Below are 13,549 nucleotides of genomic sequence, written 5' to 3'. Positions count from 1 at the left end.
AGGCAGGGCTGGAAGGCAGGCAGGCAGACCTCCAGGGCAGGCAGGCAGACCTCCAGGGCTAACAGGCAGGCAGGCAGACCTCCAGGGCTGGATAGCAGACCTCCAGGGCAGGCAGGCAGACCTCCAGGGCAGGCAGGCAGACCTCCAGGGCTGGATAGCAGACCTCCAGGGCTAACAGGCAGACCTCCAGGGCAGGCAGGCAGACCTCCAGGGCAGGCAGTGCTGCTACCAGGGCTGGATAGCAGACCTCCAGGGCAGGCAGGCAGACCTCCAGGGCTAACAGGCTGACCTCCAGGGCTAACAGGCAGGCAGGCAGACCTCCAGGGCTGGATAGCAGACCTCCAGGGCAGGCAGTGCTGCTACCAGGGCTGGATAGCAGACCTCCAGGGCAGGCAGGCAGACCTCCAGGGCTAACAGGCTGACCTCCAGGGCTAACAGGCAGGCAGGCAGACCTCCAGGGCTGGATAGCAGACCTCCAGGGCAGGCAGTGCTGCTACCAGGGCTGGATAGCAGACCTCCAGGGCTGGATAGCAGACCTCCAGGGCAGGCAGGCAGACCTCCAGGGCTGGATAGCAGACCTCCAGGGCTGGCAGTGCTGCTACCAGGGCAGGCAGGCAGACCTCCAGGGCTGGATAGCAGACCTCCAGGGCAGGCAGTGCTGCTACCAGGGCTGGATAGCAGACCTCCAGGGCTAACAGGCAGACCTCCAGGGCTGGATAGCAGACCTCCAGGGCAGGCAGTGCTGCTGCCAGGGCAGGCAGGCAGACCTCCAGGGCAGGCAGTGCTGCTACCAGGGCTAACAGGCAGGCAGGCAGACCTCCAGGGCTGGATAGCAGACCTCCAGGGCAGGCAGTGCTGCTACCAGGGCTGGATAGCAGACCTCCAGGGCTAACAGGCAGACCTCCAGGGCTGGAAGGCAGACCTCCAGGGCTAACAGGCTGACCTCCAGGGCAGGCAGGCAGACCTCCAGGGCAGGCAGTGCTGCTACCAGGGCTGGATAGCAGACCTCCAGGGCTGGCAGGCTGACCTCCAGGGCAGGCAGGCAGGCAGGCAGGCAGGCAGTGCTGCTACCAGGGCAGGCAGGCAGACCTCCAGGGCTAACAGGCTGACCTCCAGGGCTAACAGGCAGGCAGGCAGACCTCCAGGGCTGGATAGCAGACCTCCAGGGCTAACAGGCAGACCTCCAGGGCTGGATAGCAGACCTCCAGGGCTGGCAGGCAGACCTCCAGGGCTGGATAGCAGACCTCCAGGGCTAACAGGCAGGCAGGCAGACCTCCAGGGCAGGCAGGCAGACCTCCAGGGCAGGCCGGCAGACCTCCAGGGCAGGCAGTGCTGCTACCAGGGCAGGCAGGCAGACCTCCAGGGCTGGATAGCAGACCTCCAGGGCAGGCAGTGCTGCTACCAGGGCTGGATAGCAGACCTCCAGGGCTGGATAGCAGACCTCCAGGGCTAACAGGCAGACCTCCAGGGCTGGATAGCAGACCTCCAGGGCTGGCAGGCAGACCTCCAGGGCTGGATAGCAGACCTCCAGGGCTAACAGGCAGACCTCCAGGGCTGGATAGCAGACCTCCAGGGCTAACAGGCAGACCTCCAGGGCTGGATAGCAGACCTCCAGGGCAGGCAGGCAGACCTCCAGGGCTGGATAGCAGACCTCCAGGGCTAACAGGCTGACCTCCAGGGCTAACAGGCAGACCTCCAGGGCAGGCAGGCAGAGCTCCAGGGCAGGCAGGCAGAGCTCCAGGGCAGGCAGGCAGACCTCCAGGGCTGGATAGCAGACCTCCAGGGCAGGCAGGCAGACCTCCAGGGCTGGATAGCAGACCTCCAGGGCTAACAGGCTGACCTCCAGGGCTAACAGGCAGGCAGGCAGACCTCCAGGGCAGGCAGGCAGGCAGGCAGGCAGGCAGGCAGGCAGACCTCCAGGGCTAACAGGCAGGCAGGCAGACCTCCAGGGCTGGATAGCAGACCTCCAGGGCAGGCAGGCAGACCTCCAGGGCAGGCAGGCAGACCTCCAGGGCAGGCAGTGCTGCTACCAGGGCTGGATAGCAGACCTCCAGGGCTGGATGGCAGGCAGGCAGACCTCCAGGGCAGGCAGGCAGACCTCCAGGGCAGGCAGTGCTGCTGCCAGGGCAGGCAGGCAGACCTCCAGGGCTGGATAGCAGACCTCCAGGGCTGGATAGCAGACCTCCAGGGCAGGCAGTGCTGCTGCCAGGGCAGGCAGGCAGACCTCCAGGGCAGGCAGTGCTGCTACCAGGGCTAACAGGCAGGCAGGCAGACCTCCAGGGCTGGATAGCTGACCTCCAGGGCAGGCAGTGCTGCTACCAGGGCTGGATAGCAGACCTCCAGGGCTAACAGGCAGACCTCCAGGGCAGGCAGGCAGACCTCCAGGGCTAACAGGCAGGCAGGCAGACCTCCAGGGCAGGCAGGCAGACCTCCAGGGCAGGCCGGCAGACCTCCAGGGCAGGCAGTGCTGCTACCAGGGCTGGATAGCAGACCTCCAGGGCTAACAGGCAGACCTCCAGGGCTGGAAGGCAGACCTCCAGGGCTGGCAGGCTGACCTCCAGGGCAGGCAGTGCTGCTGCCAGGGCAGGCAGGCAGACCTCCAGGGCTGGATAGCAGATCTCCAGGGCAGGCAGTGCTGCTACCAGGGCTGGATAGCAGACCTCCAGGGCTAACAGGCTGACCTCCAGGGCTAACAGGCAGGCAGGCAGACCTCCAGGGCAGGCAGGCAGACCTCCAGGGCTAACAGGCTGACCTCCAGGGCTGGATAGCAGACCTCCAGGGCTGGATAGCAGACCTCCAGGGCAGGCAGTGCTGCTGCCAGGGCAGGCAGGCAGACCTCCAGGGCTGGATAGCAGATCTCCAGGGCAGGCAGTGCTGCTACCAGGGCTGGATAGCAGACCTCCAGGGCTAACAGGCAGGCAGGCAGACCTCCAGGGCTGGATAGCAGACCTCCAGGGCTGGATAGCAGACCTCCAGGGCAGGCAGTGCTGCTGCCAGGGCAGGCAGGCAGACCTCCAGGGCAGGCAGTGCTGCTACCAGGGCTAACAGGCAGGCAGGCAGACCTCCAGGGCTGGATAGCAGACCTCCAGGGCAGGCAGGCAGACCTCCAGGGCTGGAAGGCAGACCTCCAGGGCTGGCAGGCTGACCTCCAGGGCAGGCAGGCCGGGCCCCCGGTGCTGCATCTCGGCCGCTGCCTGGGGCGGACCGGCCCGGGTGCCCTTGCGCTTTTTCGACACCAGGGGGCAGTTGGGTGCCATTCCGTCCCTCGTGTGGCGAAATGGCGGTACTGCACCTCCGCCTTTTTGCTGGAGAAAGTCAGCAGTCGGGACAATGCGCCACACGGTCCGTCGGCAGGAGGCCCGGGCCCGGGCACAACTCCCCGGTGGGGACGGACGCCGGGCTGGAGCTTCCCTTCAGCACACACACTCACTCACTCACTCACTGACCGACCGACTGACTGCAGGAAAGGCTCCCGGCTCCCAGCGCTCAGTCAGCAGGGCTACACACCCCGGTGGGTGCGGGCTCCGGGCTGGAGCTCTCCTTCAGCACACACACTCACTCTCTGACCGACCGAACGACCGACGGCTCCCAGCGCTCAGCCTGCAGGGCTACACACCCCGGTGGGTGCGGGCTCCGGGCTGGAGCTCTCCTTCAGCACACACACTCACTCTCTGACCGACCGAACGACCGACGGCTCCCAGCGCTCAGCCTGCAGGGCTACACACCCCGGTGGGTGCGGGCTCCGGGCTGGAGCTCTCCTTCAGCACACACACTCACTCTCTGACCGACCGAACGACCGACGGCTCCCGGCGCTCAGCCTGCAGGGCTACACCTCCCCGGTGGGTGCGGGCTCCGCGCTGGAGCTTTCCTTCAGCACTCACTGACCGACGGCTCCCGGCGCTCAGCCTGCAGGGCTACACCTCCCCGGTGGGTGCGGGCTCCGCGCTGGAGCTTTCCTTCAGCACTCACTGACCGACGGCTCCCGGCGCTCAGCCTGCAGGGCTACACCTCCCCGGTGGGTGCGGGCTCCGCGCTGGAGCTTTCCTTCAGCACTCACTGACCGACGGCTCCCGGCGCTCAGCCTGCAGGGCTACACCTCCCCGGTGGGTGCGGGCTCCGCGCTGGAGCTTTCCTTCAGCACTCACTGACCGACGGCTCCCGGCGCTCAGCCTGCAGGGCTACACCTCCCCGGTGGGTGCGGGCTCCGCGCTGGAGCTTTCCTTCAGCACTCACTGACCGACGGCTCCCGGCGCTCAGCCTGCAGGGCTACACACCCCGGTGGGTGCGGGCTCCGGGCTGGAGCTCTCCTTCAGCACACACACTCACTCTCTGACCGACCGAACGACCGACGGCTCCCGGCGCTCAGCCTGCAGGGCTACACCTCCCCGGTGGGTGCGGGCTCCGCGCTGGAGCTTTCCTTCAGCACTCACTGACCGACGGCTCCCGGCGCTCAGCCTGCAGGGCTACACCTCCCCGGTGGGTGCGGGCTCCGCGCTGGAGCTTTCCTTCAGCACTCACTGACCGACGGCTCCCGGCGCTCAGCCTGCAGGGCTACACACCCCGGTGGGTGCGGGCTCCGGGCTGGAGCTCTCCTTCAGCACACACACTCACTCTCTGACCGACCGAACGACCGACGGCTCCCGGCGCTCAGCCTGCAGGGCTACACCTCCCCGGTGGGTGCGGGCTCCGGGCTGGAGCTCTCCTTCAGCACTCACTGACCGACGGCTCCCAGCGCTCAGCCTGCAGGGCTACACCTCCCCGGTGGGTGCGGGCTCCGCGCTGGAGCTTTCCTTCAGCACTCACTGACCGACGGCTCCCGGCGCTCAGCCTGCAGGGCTACACCTCCCCGGTGGGTGCGGGCTCCGCGCTGGAGCTTTCCTTCAGCACTCACTGACCGACGGCTCCCGGCGCTCAGCCTGCAGGGCTACACCTCCCCGGTGGGTGCGGGCTCCGCGCTGGAGCTTTCCTTCAGCACTCACTGACCGACGGCTCCCGGCGCTCAGCCTGCAGGGCTACACCTCCCCGGTGGGTGCGGGCTCCGCGCTGGAGCTTTCCTTCAGCACTCACTGACCGACGGCTCCCGGCGCTCAGCCTGCAGGGCTACACCTCCCCGGTGGGTGCGGGCTCCGGGCTGGAGCTCTCCTTCAGCACTCACCGACCGACGGCTCCCGGCTCCCAGCGCTCCGTCAGCAGGAGGCCCGGGCCCGGGCTCGCTCCGGCCCCCTCGCGCCTGGTCACCCAACTCCCCTTCCATCCCTATGGGGCGGGGGGACGGGGACATCGAAAACGCTCCCATCGCCGCCGAGGCACGCTGCGGGGACTCTCCCTACCATCGCCCCATGCTTCCTTTGAAGAATATATGACGTTTTTCAATTTTCACCGACATTTGAAAATCAAAACTTCAGAACATTTCATAGTTATTCTCAATGGGTTGTCTAGGGGCACACATCTCTAAACTGGGGGAAATGCTCAAAATGATTAAAAAGAAAAACAATGCCCCCAGACCCGGGGGGCTGATAGCTGGGAGCCCCCTGAGCACAGCCCCGGTGTTAGTTTTCGGAGAAATGCCCCCGTTGATTTGTTATGATTTTTTTTCCGCCGGCCGCCTGGTCGCCCTAATGTAAAGTCAATGGGAGTGAGGAGATAGAATATTTTTCAAAGTTTTTCACTCGGCCGTCTGGTCCCCTGACTCGAAAATTTTAAAGTGCTCCCATCGGTCCCGGGATAGGGTGGCTGATAGCTGGGAGCCCCCTGAGCACTGCCCCGGTGTTAGTTTTCGGAGAAATGCCCCCGTTGATTTGTTATGATTTTTTTTCCGCCGGCCGCCTGGTCGCCCTAATGTAAAGTCAATGGGAGTGAGGAGATAGAATATTTTTCAAAGTTTTTCACTCGGCCGTCTGGTCCCCTGACTCGAAAATTTTAAAGTGCTCCCATCGGTCCCGGGATAGGGTGGCTGATAGCTGGGAGCCCCCTGAGCACTGCCCCGGTGTTAGTTTTCGGAGAAATGCCCCCGTTGATTTGTTATGATTTTTTTTCCGCCGGCCGCCTGGTCGCCCTAATGTAAAGTCAATGGGAGTGAGGAGATAGAATATTTTTCAAAGTTTTTCACTCGGCCGTCTGGTCCCCTGACTCGAAAATTTTAAAGTGCTCCCATCGGTCCCGGGATAGGGTGGCTGATAGCTGGGAGCCCCCTGAGCACTGCCCCGGTGTTAGTTTTCGGAGAAATGCCCCCGTTGATTTGTTATGATTTTTTTTCCGCCGGCCGCCTGGTCGCCCTAATGTAAAGTCAATGGGAGTGAGGAGATAGAATATTTTTCAAAGTTTTTCACTCGGCCGTCTGGTCCCCTGACTCGAAAATTTTAAAGTGCTCCCATCGGTCCCGGGATAGGGTGGCTGATAGCTGGGAGCCCCCTGAGCACTGCCCCGGTGTTAGTTTTCGGAGAAATGCCCCCGTTGATTTGTTATGATCCGTAGTTGCCGGCCGGCCGCCCGGCATTGCTCTATCGGATGGAGCGTGTGCTGGCTATGGGAGATTTAGCGATTTTCGGAACCGGCCCCGATCGCCCCCCAAACCGGGTGGCCACGAGGTGGGACCCCCCTGAGCACTGCCCCGGTGTTAGTTTTCCGAGAAATGCCCCCGTTGATTTGTTATGATCCGTAGTTGCCGGCCGGCCGCCCGGCATTGCTCTATCGGATGGAGCGTGGGCTGGCTATGGGAGATTTAGCGATTTTCGGAACCGGCCCCGATCGCCCCCCAAACCGGGTGGCCACGAGGTGGGACCCCCCTGAGCACTGCCCCGGTGTTAGTTTTCCGAGAAATGCCCCCGTTGATTTGTTATGATCCGTAGTTGCCGGCCGGCCGCCCGGCATTGCTCTATCGGATGGAGCGTGTGCTGGCTATGGGAGATTTAGCGATTTTCGGAACCGGCCCCGATCGCCCCCCAAACCGGGTGGCCACGAGGTGGGACCCCCCTGAGCACTGCCCCGGTGTTAGTTTTCCGAGAAATGCCCCCGTTGATTTGTTATGATCCGTAGTTGCCGGCCGGCCGCCCGGCATTGCTCTATCGGATGGAGCGTGGGCTGGCTATGGGAGATTTAGCGATTTTCGGAACCGGCCCCGATCGCCCCCCAAACCGGGTGGCCACGAGGTGGGACCCCCCTGAGCACTGCCCCGGTGTTAGTTTTCCGAGAAATGCCCCCGTTGATTTGTTATGATCCGTAGTTGCCGGCCGGCCGCCCGGCATTGCTCTATCGGATGGAGCGTGGGCTGGCTATGGGAGATTTAGCGATTTTCGGAACCGGCCCCGATCGCCCCCCAAACCGGGTGGCCACGAGGTGGGACCCCCCTGAGCACTGCCCCGGTGTTAGTTTTCCGAGAAATGCCCCCGTTGATTTGTTATGATCCGTAGTTGCCGGCCGGCCGCCCGGCATTGCTCTATCGGATGGAGCGTGGGCTGGCTATGGGAGATTTAGCGATTTTCGGAACCGGCCCCGATCGCCCCCCAAACCGGGTGGCCACGAGGTGGGACCCCCCTGAGCACTGCCCCGGTGTTAGTTTTCCGAGAAATGCCCCCGTTGATTTGTTATGATTATTTTTCGCCCAGGCGATGTGCCTTTTCATTTTGTTTTGCACTTTCCTTCATTCCTTGGTGCATGCTACCATCTAACGGACACATTTCGGTACTGCAGTTTGAAAGTAATTTCCCCGTCTAGGGATCTCTCAATGCCCTGGGCTGCGAAAGGAGGGCAAGGACACCCTATGTTCTCATGAGTGCAAAGCCCCCCCGGCTTCAAGGCATTCCAAAAGGAAAACCGGAGACACTGCTGCACACACACACACACACACACACACACACACACACACACACACACACACACACACACACACACAGAGAGAGAGAGAGTAGTCACACAGTGGAATAAACTCCCCAGCGATGTGGTAGAAGCTGAAAGTTGGGGAACATTGTGATGGTCTATATTTCTTGGCAGATAATAAAAGATGCTCTTATCATGCCTCCGTTGATGTGTTATGATCCATAGGTTGCCGGCCGCCCGGCATTGCTCTGATCGGATGGACCGTGGGCTGCCTATGGCAGAGTATGGGCGATTCTTCAGCCGGCCCCGATGGCCCCCCAAACCGGGTGGCCACGAGGTGGGACCCCCCTGAGCACTGCCCCGGTGTTAGTTTTCCGAGAAATGCCCCCGTTGATTTGTTACGATTATTTTTGGCCCAGGCGATGTGCCTTTTCATTTTGTTTTGCACTTTCCTTCATTCCTTGGTGCATGCTGCCATCTAACGGACACATTTCGGTACTGCAGTTTGAAAGTAATTTCCCCGTCTAGGGATCTCTCTCTCGTCTAGGGACACTGCTGTACACACACACACACACACACACAGTGAGAGAGAGGGAGAGATAGAGAGAGGGAGAGATAGAGAGAGGGAGAGATAGAGAGAGAGAGGTGGAGAGGGAGAGAGAGGTGGAGATAGAGAGATGGAGATAGAGAGAGATGGAGATAGAGAGAGATGGAGATAGAGAGAGAGATGGTGATAGAGAGATAGAGATAGAGAGAGAGAGATGGTGATAGAGAGATGGAGATAGAGAGAGAGATGGTGATAGAGAGAGAGTCGTCACACTCTGGAACAAACTCCCCAGAAGCTGAAAGTTGGGGAACATTATGATGATCTTTATTTCTTGGCAGATAATAAATGATGATCTTACAGAGGGCGACTTACAACACCAGTGCAAACATACAGCGAAGTACAAGGCATCAATCACGACAGAATCCCTTGAGTTAAAGCAGCAGATTCAGAATAACACACGTCCAAACAGACTGGAGAGGACCCTAAAACGAGCACGAGAGGTGTCGAATATGTGGCCTCCTCTCGCTTGTAAACTCTCTCGTGTTCCTGTCGATGGGGTCGGCGGCTCGGGGCAGCGGCCTAGCAGCAGCAGGCAGGCAGGCTGACCTCCAGGGCAGGCAGGCAGGCAGGCAGGGCTGGAAGGCAGGCAGGCAGACCTCCAGGGCTGGAAGGCTGACCTCCAGGGCAGGCAGGCAGGGCTGTGTGGCTGGGGAGGGCAGGCTGGCAGGCTGGTAGGCCGTGCTGCCAGGGCTGGAAGGCTGACCTCCAGGGCAGGCAGGCAGGCAGGCAGGGCTGGAAGGCAGGCAGGCAGACCTCCAGGGCTGGAAGGCTGACCTCCAGGGCAGGCAGGCAGGGCTGTGTGGCTGGGGAGGGCAGGCTGGCAGGCTGGTAGGCCGTGCTGCCAGGGCTGGAAGGCTGACCTCCAGGGCAGGCAGGCAGGCAGGCAGGGCTGGAAGGCAGGCAGGCAGACCTCCAGGGCAGGCAGGCAGACCTCCAGGGCTAACAGGCAGGCAGGCAGACCTCCAGGGCTGGATAGCAGACCTCCAGGGCAGGCAGGCAGACCTCCAGGGCAGGCAGGCAGACCTCCAGGGCTGGATAGCAGACCTCCAGGGCTAACAGGCAGACCTCCAGGGCAGGCAGGCAGACCTCCAGGGCAGGCAGTGCTGCTACCAGGGCTGGATAGCAGACCTCCAGGGCAGGCAGGCAGACCTCCAGGGCTAACAGGCTGACCTCCAGGGCTAACAGGCAGGCAGGCAGACCTCCAGGGCTGGATAGCAGACCTCCAGGGCAGGCAGTGCTGCTACCAGGGCTGGATAGCAGACCTCCAGGGCTGGATAGCAGACCTCCAGGGCAGGCAGGCAGACCTCCAGGGCTGGATAGCAGACCTCCAGGGCTGGCAGTGCTGCTACCAGGGCAGGCAGGCAGACCTCCAGGGCTGGATAGCAGACCTCCAGGGCAGGCAGTGCTGCTACCAGGGCTGGATAGCAGACCTCCAGGGCTAACAGGCAGACCTCCAGGGCTGGATAGCAGACCTCCAGGGCAGGCAGTGCTGCTGCCAGGGCAGGCAGGCAGACCTCCAGGGCAGGCAGTGCTGCTACCAGGGCTAACAGGCAGGCAGGCAGACCTCCAGGGCTGGATAGCAGACCTCCAGGGCAGGCAGTGCTGCTGCCAGGGCAGGCAGGCAGACCTCCAGGGCAGGCAGTGCTGCTACCAGGGCTAACAGGCAGGCAGGCAGACCTCCAGGGCTGGATAGCAGACCTCCAGGGCAGGCAGTGCTGCTACCAGGGCTGGATAGCAGACCTCCAGGGCTAACAGGCTGACCTCCAGGGCTAACAGGCAGACCTCCAGGGCAGGCAGGCAGAGCTCCAGGGCAGGCAGGCAGAGCTCCAGGGCAGGCAGGCAGACCTCCAGGGCAGGCAGGCAGACCTCCAGGGCAGGCAGGCAGACCTCCAGGGCTAACAGGCAGGCAGGCAGACCTCCAGGGCAGGCAGGCAGACCTCCAGGGCTAACAGGCAGACCTCCAGGGCAGGCAGGCAGACCTCCAGGGCAGGCAGGCAGACCTCCAGGGCTGGATAGCAGACCTCCAGGGCAGGCAGGCAGACCTCCAGGGCTGGATAGCAGACCTCCAGGGCTAACAGGCTGACCTCCAGGGCTAACAGGCAGGCAGGCAGACCTCCAGGGCAGGCAGGCAGGCAGGCAGGCAGGCAGGCAGGCAGACCTCCAGGGCTAACAGGCAGGCAGGCAGACCTCCAGGGCTGGATAGCAGACCTCCAGGGCAGGCAGGCAGACCTCCAGGGCAGGCAGGCAGACCTCCAGGGCAGGCAGTGCTGCTACCAGGGCTGGATAGCAGACCTCCAGGGCTGGATGGCAGGCAGGCAGACCTCCAGGGCAGGCAGGCAGACCTCCAGGGCAGGCAGTGCTGCTGCCAGGGCAGGCAGGCAGACCTCCAGGGCTGGATAGCAGACCTCCAGGGCTGGATAGCAGACCTCCAGGGCAGGCAGTGCTGCTGCCAGGGCAGGCAGGCAGACCTCCAGGGCAGGCAGTGCTGCTACCAGGGCTAACAGGCAGGCAGGCAGACCTCCAGGGCTGGATAGCTGACCTCCAGGGCAGGCAGTGCTGCTACCAGGGCTGGATAGCAGACCTCCAGGGCTAACAGGCAGACCTCCAGGGCAGGCAGGCAGACCTCCAGGGCTAACAGGCAGGCAGGCAGACCTCCAGGGCAGGCAGGCAGACCTCCAGGGCAGGCCGGCAGACCTCCAGGGCAGGCAGTGCTGCTACCAGGGCTGGATAGCAGACCTCCAGGGCTAACAGGCAGACCTCCAGGGCTGGAAGGCAGACCTCCAGGGCTGGCAGGCTGACCTCCAGGGCAGGCAGTGCTGCTGCCAGGGCAGGCAGGCAGACCTCCAGGGCTGGATAGCAGATCTCCAGGGCAGGCAGTGCTGCTACCAGGGCTGGATAGCAGACCTCCAGGGCTAACAGGCTGACCTCCAGGGCTAACAGGCAGGCAGGCAGACCTCCAGGGCAGGCAGGCAGACCTCCAGGGCTAACAGGCTGACCTCCAGGGCTGGATAGCAGACCTCCAGGGCTGGATAGCAGACCTCCAGGGCAGGCAGTGCTGCTGCCAGGGCAGGCAGGCAGACCTCCAGGGCTGGATAGCAGATCTCCAGGGCAGGCAGTGCTGCTACCAGGGCTGGATAGCAGACCTCCAGGGCTAACAGGCAGGCAGGCAGACCTCCAGGGCTGGATAGCAGACCTCCAGGGCTGGATAGCAGACCTCCAGGGCAGGCAGTGCTGCTGCCAGGGCAGGCAGGCAGACCTCCAGGGCAGGCAGTGCTGCTACCAGGGCTAACAGGCAGGCAGGCAGACCTCCAGGGCTGGATAGCAGACCTCCAGGGCAGGCAGGCAGACCTCCAGGGCTGGAAGGCAGACCTCCAGGGCTGGCAGGCTGACCTCCAGGGCAGGCAGGCCGGGCCCCCGGTGCTGCATCTCGGCCGCTGCCTGGGGCGGACCGGCCCGGGTGCCCTTGCGCTTTTTCGACACCAGGGGGCAGTTGGGTGCCATTCCGTCCCTCGTGTGGCGAAATGGCGGTACTGCACCTCCGCCTTTTTGCTGGAGAAAGTCAGCAGTCGGGACAATGCGCCACACGGTCCGTCGGCAGGAGGCCCGGGCCCGGGCACAACTCCCCGGTGGGGACGGACGCCGGGCTGGAGCTTCCCTTCAGCACACACACTCACTCACTCACTCACTGACCGACCGACTGACTGCAGGAAAGGCTCCCGGCTCCCAGCGCTCAGTCAGCAGGGCTACACACCCCGGTGGGTGCGGGCTCCGGGCTGGAGCTCTCCTTCAGCACACACACTCACTCTCTGACCGACCGAACGACCGACGGCTCCCAGCGCTCAGCCTGCAGGGCTACACACCCCGGTGGGTGCGGGCTCCGGGCTGGAGCTCTCCTTCAGCACACACACTCACTCTCTGACCGACCGAACGACCGACGGCTCCCGGCGCTCAGCCTGCAGGGCTACACCTCCCCGGTGGGTGCGGGCTCCGCGCTGGAGCTTTCCTTCAGCACTCACTGACCGACGGCTCCCGGCGCTCAGCCTGCAGGGCTACACCTCCCCGGTGGGTGCGGGCTCCGCGCTGGAGCTTTCCTTCAGCACTCACTGACCGACGGCTCCCGGCGCTCAGCCTGCAGGGCTACACACCCCGGTGGGTGCGGGCTCCGGGCTGGAGCTCTCCTTCAGCACACACACTCACTCTCTGACCGACCGAACGACCGACGGCTCCCGGCGCTCAGCCTGCAGGGCTACACCTCCCCGGTGGGTGCGGGCTCCGCGCTGGAGCTTTCCTTCAGCACTCACTGACCGACGGCTCCCGGCGCTCAGCCTGCAGGGCTACACCTCCCCGGTGGGTGCGGGCTCCGCGCTGGAGCTTTCCTTCAGCACTCACTGACCGACGGCTCCCGGCGCTCAGCCTGCAGGGCTACACACCCCGGTGGGTGCGGGCTCCGGGCTGGAGCTCTCCTTCAGCACACACACTCACTCTCTGACCGACCGAACGACCGACGGCTCCCGGCGCTCAGCCTGCAGGGCTACACCTCCCCGGTGGGTGCGGGCTCCGGGCTGGAGCTCTCCTTCAGCACTCACTGACCGACGGCTCCCAGCGCTCAGCCTGCAGGGCTACACCTCCCCGGTGGGTGCGGGCTCCGCGCTGGAGCTTTCCTTCAGCACTCACTGACCGACGGCTCCCGGCGCTCAGCCTGCAGGGCTACACCTCCCCGGTGGGTGCGGGCTCCGCGCTGGAGCTTTCCTTCAGCACTCACTGACCGACGGCTCCCGGCGCTCAGCCTGCAGGGCTACACCTCCCCGGTGGGTGCGGGCTCCGCGCTGGAGCTTTCCTTCAGCACTCACTGACCGACGGCTCCCGGCGCTCAGCCTGCAGGGCTACACCTCCCCGGTGGGTGCGGGCTCCGCGCTGGAGCTTTCCTTCAGCACTCACTGACCGACGGCTCCCGGCGCTCAGCCTGCAGGGCTACACCTCCCCGGTGGGTGCGGGCTCCGGGCTGGAGCTCTCCTTCAGCACTCACCGACCGACGGCTCCCGGCTCCCAGCGCTCCGTCAGCAGGAGGCCCGGGCCCGGGCTCGCTCCGGCCCCCTCGCGCCTGGTCACCCAACTCCCCTTCCATCC

Source organism: Amia ocellicauda, unplaced genomic scaffold, assembly GCF_036373705.1.
Source record: "Amia ocellicauda isolate fAmiCal2 unplaced genomic scaffold, fAmiCal2.hap1 HAP1_SCAFFOLD_88, whole genome shotgun sequence".
Classification (NCBI taxonomy): domain Eukaryota; kingdom Metazoa; phylum Chordata; class Actinopteri; order Amiiformes; family Amiidae; genus Amia; species Amia ocellicauda.
The sequence above is the reverse complement of the archived record's forward strand: the minus strand, read 5'-3'. Positions refer to the sequence as shown.